Source organism: Apis mellifera, unplaced genomic scaffold, assembly GCF_003254395.2.
Source record: "Apis mellifera strain DH4 unplaced genomic scaffold, Amel_HAv3.1 GroupUN_248, whole genome shotgun sequence".
NCBI classification, from domain to species: Eukaryota; Metazoa; Arthropoda; class Insecta; order Hymenoptera; family Apidae; genus Apis; species Apis mellifera.
Genome location: NW_020555859.1, coordinates 178809 through 188284, shown reverse-complemented (window position 1 = coordinate 188284; position 9476 = coordinate 178809).

The window sequence follows — 9476 nt, the reverse complement described above, 5'->3', positions numbered from 1 at the left end:
ATAGATTCAAAATAGAATAACTTTAAAATACATAAAATAATTTTATGATGATAAATTGAATTCGTCTTAAATTCGACAGGAGAAAAATAATAATATATTATAAAAGAAGAATAATAATATTATATGATAGAATTAACAAAATTATTAAAAAAAAATTCTTTCTTTAGAATACTTTTGTAAATATACTAAAAATTGATATTTTATATTCTACCATTTTGATCCGGACTCTTCATGTATGTATGTGTAATTATTTGTTTAATAAATTTATAAATTAAAATTAATTACTATAATGATTTCGTACAACAGATGAATTTAAAAATACATTTGGTATAACAAAAAAGATAAAATTACAGAAAATCATTATTTTGGTTCACATAAATATAATTGTTTTCAAAATGTATATTCTTTAGAATCTTTAAAATATACAAGATAGAAATATATTTGGGATATTTCTAGAGAATCGATTTTGGAGTTGATTAAAACGAATACGAAAATATTGATTTATTATAAAATATATCATACAAAGCAATATGGAAATAGAATAAAATTTTGCTCTATAAAGATAAAGTTATATAATAGAGTTATATATATAAATAAAATTAAATTGCTTATAAATTAATAAAAAAATCTCAATCGCTTTTTTTTGTATGTTAACTTTCACATTTATTTTGACTTCTAGAATCAACTTTTCAATCAATACAAGATACCTGAAAAGTCAAATAACTTAATAAATAATTCAAACAAAATTTTTGTTTGAATTTTGTTAATGAATTATAAAAACTATATTATCAATATTAATTATTAACCACAGTATATAAACTTATGTTGGATATGTGCTGCTGCACAGTGAGATATTTACCTCTCAAAAGCGAAAAAAGTCCCTTTTTTATAAGTATCAAAATGAAAAAATTTTTTATTTATAAATAATTAACATTTGGTCTACTACTGTATAATATAGTATTTATTTATAAATTTAATACAGATTTTCTTCATATTTTTTAATTATTAACATAGTTATTATATGTTATTATTATATTGTTTTAAAGAAGTCAATCTTCCACTTACTGAAAAATAAAATTATTATTTACAATTTTATTATTTTTTTTTTTAATTTCATTAATTTTTGATTGAAATGTACTAGATATATATTTGTGATATCAAATTTCATTTTGATATTAATATTTTTGGAATTATATATTATTTAATATTTATTTTCAATCTTAATTTTAAAAAGGAGTTTAGTAGAGTTTCAGTATTTTTTCTGATATTATTATAAAGAGTTAGCTTTAAAATAAAGAAATTAATTGTACCAGCTACTACTAAGATAGCTACTACTAAGATAGCTAATTTTTATTATTATTAATACAATGATTTTTATTATTATTAATATTAATTATACAAATAGTACATCATCAATCTCAAAATTATTAATCAAAATTTTTATATAAAATTTTTATAATATTAATATTAAATTTTTTAAAATAGTAAACTTTCAAAATTTACTTTTTTATTATTCTCTAAGTCACTTTGAATATCACGAAATAATTTTAATTTATAAATAGTATAATTTTTTATAAAATATGTAAAATATAATAAATAGATATGCTAAATTTGAGTTTAATTATTCTAAGAATTTGATTAAGATATAAATTAAAAAATCTTAATGTTTTTTAAAATCTTTAGTAGTGCAAATAGAAAATAGTAAATTAACAAAAAGAAAAAACAATAAGTAAAAATATATTCAAAAGAAATACATAAATTAATATAGAATAACGGATAAAAATATGTCTATCAATTAAAACAGAATAACTTTTTTAAAAACAAATGACAAATTTTTTGGAAAAGTACAGCTATAAAATTTTTTTTAAAAATGACAATTGATCGAAATTACAAATAATAAAGATTTTATAACTTTTTTAATAATTTTGATCTTTTGTAATGAAAATTACAAAAAATATATTTTATAAATTTATATCAATTATATATATATATTAAAAAATTGAAATCAATAAACGTTACTATGAACTATAAACAATAAAAATTGTGAAAATCGTAGAACTTTCATGTAAAGATTTTTTTGTATTTGTTACTTGATATCTATTTGTTTCTACATCAATTAAATTTAATGAAATTTTAAACAAATATATACATATATGTATATATAACTGACATAAATCTAGAATGTGTATTTCAAATTTTCATTATAGATTTAGATTTTTTAAAAAGAGAGAAAGAGATTTTTAAAAAAATCATCTTTTATTATTTTGTTCGAAATTTTAATAAGTTGAAATTTTTTCAAAAATTTTTATATGTATCACATAGTAAACTATTTAATCTAACTTCTTAAAAAATTTAAATCATTTGATCCAATTTTGATTGAATGAAGGTTATTATTGATAGTTATTATTGATTTATAAAGTTATTTAATTGATAGATTTATACTTTTATGTTACATGTAAAATAAAAATATGTTATAACAAGTAAATAAAAAATTATATTATAATAAAAAATTAAAAATTAGATTTTTAAATTAAAATAAATCAAAAATAATTTTTTAAAAAATTAATATTTATAAAAATTAATTAAAAAAAATTAATTATAAAATAATATTTTTAAATTATATTTATTATATACAATAATATTTGTAATCATTAATTAATTAATCGTATTATTATAATAAATATATGAATTAATCAAAAAATAATTTTTATTGCTTTTGGAAGACAAATATCCTACTGAGCGCCGATCAGATTCAATATAAAATAAGAGAAATAAGAATAAGAAATAATATGTTAAACAAATAAATATTTATCGGACAAAATTATAGTCAATTAAATTTTATTTATAAACAATGAATAAAATTGCTAATTAATTGCTTATAAAATGAATAAATCGAATTTTTTTGACATTCAAAATAAATAATGATTTGAATAATGAAAAATTCTGATTTGAAAAGACGATTATACAATTTTATAATAATCCTATATTAAATTAAAAAACAATTTACCATTTTAAATTACTCATCAAAAATTCAATTTGAATTTTAAAATGTATATTGTTGTTACGACTTATTGATAATTAATTTATAATAGATTAAGGCATAATAAATGAAATTAATAAAATATTACAAAAAATATACATGAAACTATTAATCAATAATCTTTTAATAGTAAATAATTTCTATTAAATCATTAAATTTTGATTTTTGAAACTGTTTTTGAAACTCTAAACTCTTATAATTACCTTATAATTACATGAAATCTAAAAATTTTTCAGTATATTTTTAATAACTCTACTTCACTATTCCATTGCATTTTTTCATTCAAATAGTAACTAATTAGTTTATTCACAATATTTAAATTTATTTGTTCATACATTATCAAGAAGAACATACTGCAATAAATTTAGAATTGGCCAATTTTTTTTGTGAATAATTCATTAATAAAACCGACACAAAAGAAAAAATTATTTGAAATTATAAAGATCTCTAGTTAACCTATAATATGAGTTTTAGACCACTCAAATGTAATAGTGTTAATATCTTATATATAGACTTATTAATTTTTAATCTTTAATTTAAAAATGTAGAATGTGGTATTATTCAATTGTATCAAACTTTTTTAATACAATTTTTCAATTACTTTTACTTACAAAGATTAATAAACATTTCTTAATTATGATCTTATGCCATCCATTTTTTATCTGAAGTGTATTCATCATTCAATTAGCAAAAAATAACAAAATAACAAAATTATCATTACAAAAAACAAACAATACTTTGAAAGAAAAAAAAAAGAACGATTTTTAATCGAAATTAAAATTTTTTAATAGTTTTTAATGGAATCATAAGATTTTTTATCTTAAACATTGAATAATGAACACACATATATGTAAGAATCGATAAATTCGAGAAAATTTAGAAAAAAACTCATTACAAGTATCAAAGTCTAGTGATTTATGTAAATGTTCCTTCTGTACAATATCTTTCTTTTGCATCTATTTAATATACTAGTTTAATATACTACTACTTATATACTGTCATTACAATAGCAGTAATTATTATTGTCGAATTAATCAGCAATAAAAAAAATTTTAAAAATCACTATTCAATATATTTCCATGCTCATGCAAAGTATGATTTATTATATATTTTATGTAAAATAATACGCTACATCGTATATTATATATCGCACTATTGCACTTAAATTCTATTTTATTATTTTTTTATTCTATTTTATTATTAAATTATTTTTTAACTTAAATATTTTTTTGAAAAAAATATTTACATTATTTGATTTAGCGTGGCTTTATATATTAGGCACAGATGATTTTATTTCTATTAATCTATGTTGACTTAACTTTCTGTTAATAACAATAAAAAGCAAATTCTGAGTATGAAAATTTTACAATATCATTATTAGTGCATTCATTCAGTATTCCTATCTCTGATTTACGTGATTTATTTAAATGCAAACAATTTAATCAATCTCTCCAAATATTTATTTATTATTATGTCCGTTTTTAATATTGTTATTTAATAGATTATTATATGTTTACAAAATATGATACTTTGATATTATTATATGTTCCATAAAATATGGTACTTTATAAGTGAATATTTATATATTCATTTATTTTCAGCATTCAATTAAAAAGAAATATATTTTAATTACAAGTTACAGCATATAGAAGACATATATATATATATATATATATATATATATATATATATATATATATGTATAAAGAAAAAGAATTATGTATGAAATTTTGTATATGTATATATGTATGTTGAGAAATGTAATATTTTGTATGGAGGAACTTATTATATTATATTATATTAATATATGAAACTATTATTATTTTTGTACTATATTTTGAGCTATATTCTTACTAATTTTTTTTCCATAGAAATATCCATTTCAAATTAATTATATTTCAAGAAATCTTCTATTATATCTCTACAATATCAATTTTTCACTTATCAATATGTTGTAAATATATATATTTAAATTCGTTTAGAGTATTTTTTCTTTTTATAGCCGCAACATTTGAATGTTTAATTATGGAATTATACAAAAAACTATAAATATTAATGTACTGATTATATATCTTAAAAAACAATTATTTTTAAGAAGATAATATTTTTAATTTCAATTATACATTTTTGTTTATTATTTTATAAATATTTTCTTTATTTAGATATGCAGAAGATATATTTAGATATGCAGAAGTTATATTCATTGTAATCATATAATATGTTATCATATTATTAAGTACAATTATTATGATTTTCTCTGATATTAAATGATTAAAGTAAGTAAAATACATCAAATATTAATATGTAATATGAAATAATACTGCAATTTATAAACAGAATTCACTTGTGAAAATACAATTTTTAATTGCAATATATTTCTTCTCGTACAAATTTATATATATATATATATATATATATATATATATATATATATGGCTTGCTTATCATATACTAGATATAATAAGTTAAGTTTATATTTTGAATAATTAAATTAAAAAATTATTAAAAAATCATAAAAAATTATCAATCTTAAATTTAATTTCGTAATACAAATTATAATATTTCAGTCATTTTATTAAATTAATTTGTTAGCTGTGTTGTCTTTTTTTAAAAGTTTATCTAAATTATGTCGCAAAAATGATATGAAAACATGATATATAATAATATATAAATAATATAAAAATAATATATAAATAAGTATACTCGTTATAATACAAAAAATTGCCATTTTTTTATGAGTATATTTGTTATATACTAAGATTTATACAGATTAAGCATCATTGAGAATTTTTTATCAGAAAAATGAACAGAATACGAGAACAAAGATAATTCATTTTTAAAAAAAATCAAGCAAATATATAATTCTAATAATTTAATAATTTTTATTCATAATTTAAGTTTATACAAAAAAAATTGTGTGCAAAGAATTTACTTGAAAAGAAATATTAAGAGAGAAAAACATTTAAAACATGTTATAAAATGATAGGGTTTTCTATGATTTTTAATATTTGTCGAAATTATATGTATTTAAATTTTATATATACATTTATATAAAGTATTTTTTGTTTAATAATATATATTGGGCACAGATAGAAATAATTACATTTAAAATCCTTAACACTTAAAAAAAAAATATTTAACTTTATTCTTATATTCTTATTTTAAACCTAATATTAATTATAATTTTTTATAATTATCCCTACATTATATATATATATACATGCATTTCTCTTTTTCATTTTCATGTACAGTAATATATAATATAGTAACATATAGTAATGTTGGTGGATTATGTATATGTACATATACATAATATATATACATATGTACATATGAAATACTCTTTTAATTGAGGTATATATATGTATATGAAGAAGCTGGAGCTTGTAACTATTTTCTTCACGATGAGTAGACTATATTATAATGTAGTGCGATTACATTAATGCGATATGTCTATAAAAAATTGGATCTCTCACAATGTTAATAGATGATTCAATAATCAAAGAATAATGTGTATTTATTTATCATATTCGACAATTGGAGTACAACTGTTCTCTTTTAAATCAGGCTTGTGCCCTCAAAAAATCCCTTTCCAATTCAATCGGATCATATTCAGCATGATAACCAATAATCAATGCTTGACTCGTAATACCTAAATGAGCAAAATTCCTATTAGAATTAGAATAATGTTGCTTGTTATTCAGCCATATCTGGAGTATGTTATCATAGGATGTTATCATCAGAATTCGTTTCAATCAGAAGCATATTAAAAATATACATGTATGTATATTATTAATTATAAATTTAATTATTTTAAATTAACATTAATTAAATTTACATTAATTATAAATATCGACTAAAAACTCTTCTCAAAAACGATAATCTTCTCAAATAACATTATTCCCCATTCAAACGCAATGGAAATCGGTGATTTTTATTTATTATTTATTATAAAAAAGACATACGAGATTTTTTCCAAATAAGCTGTTTACAAATCTCATGAACAATATTTCATCTGTAAGAATTGATAAATTCAAGAAAATTTATAAAAAAATTATTCGTTAAAAAAAACATTTCATTAAAATCTAATGATTTGAGAATTACATTATGATAAAAATTAAATTTTTTTTTTCAAAAAAGAAATTCTTCTTAATATTCAAATGCTATTTTCGAAATAAAAAAATATAATTTTAAATGGTCTATGTCCCATATATTACTTTATTTGAAAAAATAAAAATAAAAATAATTTTATAATGAGCTAAAGATAAGATAAAAAAATAAAAATTATTTAATAATTTCAATAATTTGGAAAGAAAATCGTCCTTTATTTCTATCCCTATAATATATTTATTCATAAATATATTAAACACAAATTAATTACGATTTTTTTGTGTTGACTTAAATTAAATAATTTTGATTATTCAAATAAAAAAAAGAAAAGAATTTGCATTCGTATTTTTACTGTTTATATTTCTCATACGCAATAACAAACTTTTTTTACAGAATTAATGTATATATATATTTATTACTAAAGATTTTCTGAATTGCCAAAAGAGAATTAAATAATTTAATATTTACAATGCAAATAAAAACGATAATAAAATATCATACGCTAATTTATATTATAAAATCATTATAAAAAATAATATTTAATTTTTGAACTCATTATAATAATGAACAAATTTTTTTTAAATCTATAAAGTTATTTGTCTTTTAGAAAAAATTCATTTTTACTTTCGTATTTTTCATATATATAAAAATATATAAAAAGATTAATTTAATTAATAAAATTAATTTTAAGATAAAAATAGAAATATTTCTTTTCATGTTTTTAATTTTATAAATATACACATAATCCATTTTTTTTTATAAATAACATTCATTTCAAAATATTTTAATTTTGCTGGTGATTATATGATTAATTTATAAGATTCATTTTTTTCTAAGGACAATCGATTTTTCATAATTTCTAAAGTATAAATATCTTTCATGAAATATATATGATTTAATATAATACGAACAATATATTAATATTAACAAAATATTAAAAATGCAAAAAATTCTGTTGACCATATTGATGTATCAAAGATTAGTATTCTTTTAATTAGTATTATGTTATCAAAATTTACTTTGCATTATTATTGTTCGATAAGAAAAGTTAATGTTCAAACATATATAACGAATAAATAAAATATACTTATATACAAATATATATATATATACATATTAAATGCTCTTTTCATGTTTATAATTTTGTGAGAAATATGAAAAATATGATAGAAAATAATTCAATATAAATGCATTATCAATAATTGTTATATAATAAAGTTTATTATGATTAAAGGATATTTAATATTAATCATAATGATCATGAAATAATTCCATTATTTATGAATAAATTATTGTATTCAAAAGAAATATATATATCAATTTTTTTTATTATAATGAAACTTCAAATTTGTTCATAAATATCTATGCAAGACACAATAACTATAACTATAATTATAAATGATTTTCAATTTCGAAATTATATAATATATATAGTCGAGACTTAATATACTAATATACTAAATTTTATATACAAAGTGTTAAAAAAAAAAGAATTCAAAATAAAATACTAAGTATTCGAGAGGAGCAAAAAATATTTAATCAATATATATTTTGATAAAATACTCAATGAACTTTTGTTTTGAAAATGAAATGATTACGCATTTTTATATATTGAATCTGAAAAATAATAAAAATTATGTAACATCTATCATGTAATATTTAAAAAAATAAATGAATAAAAAATATCAATTTTTTACGAGATAATCAATATTAGGAGATATAGTCAAAGAAAATATATATTTTTTTAAATATTTTGATCAAAGATAGAAATATCTTATAAATAATATTGAAATTTTAAATATTTTGATCAAAGATAGAAATATCTTATAAATAATATTGAAATATCGTTTATGTAATAGAATCTCTCAAAGAAAAGACATAAAGATAAATTTATATATTTTTTAATAAATAATTTTTCTATATATACAAATATATATATACACAATATATATATATATATATATATATATATATATATATATACACAAAATCTATATATATACAATACGAAATAATTAAAAGCAGCAAGCTTTGTATAGAAAATCACATTTAAACTTTTTAATACTTATAAGAAAATATCTTAATTTGTTTCTATTCAAGCATTAAAAAAATTAATGATTTATTTATAATTTTTTTAAATGAAACATCAATTATCATATAATATCAAATATCATGAAATTTGCTGTATTTATTTGAATAAATAACAAATTACGTAAATTACAATTTGCAATTAAAAATGAGAAAAATAAACATGAATATATTTCATATTATATTATATTTATGTATATTATATAATATATTATATCAAAATTCAGAAATAATCATT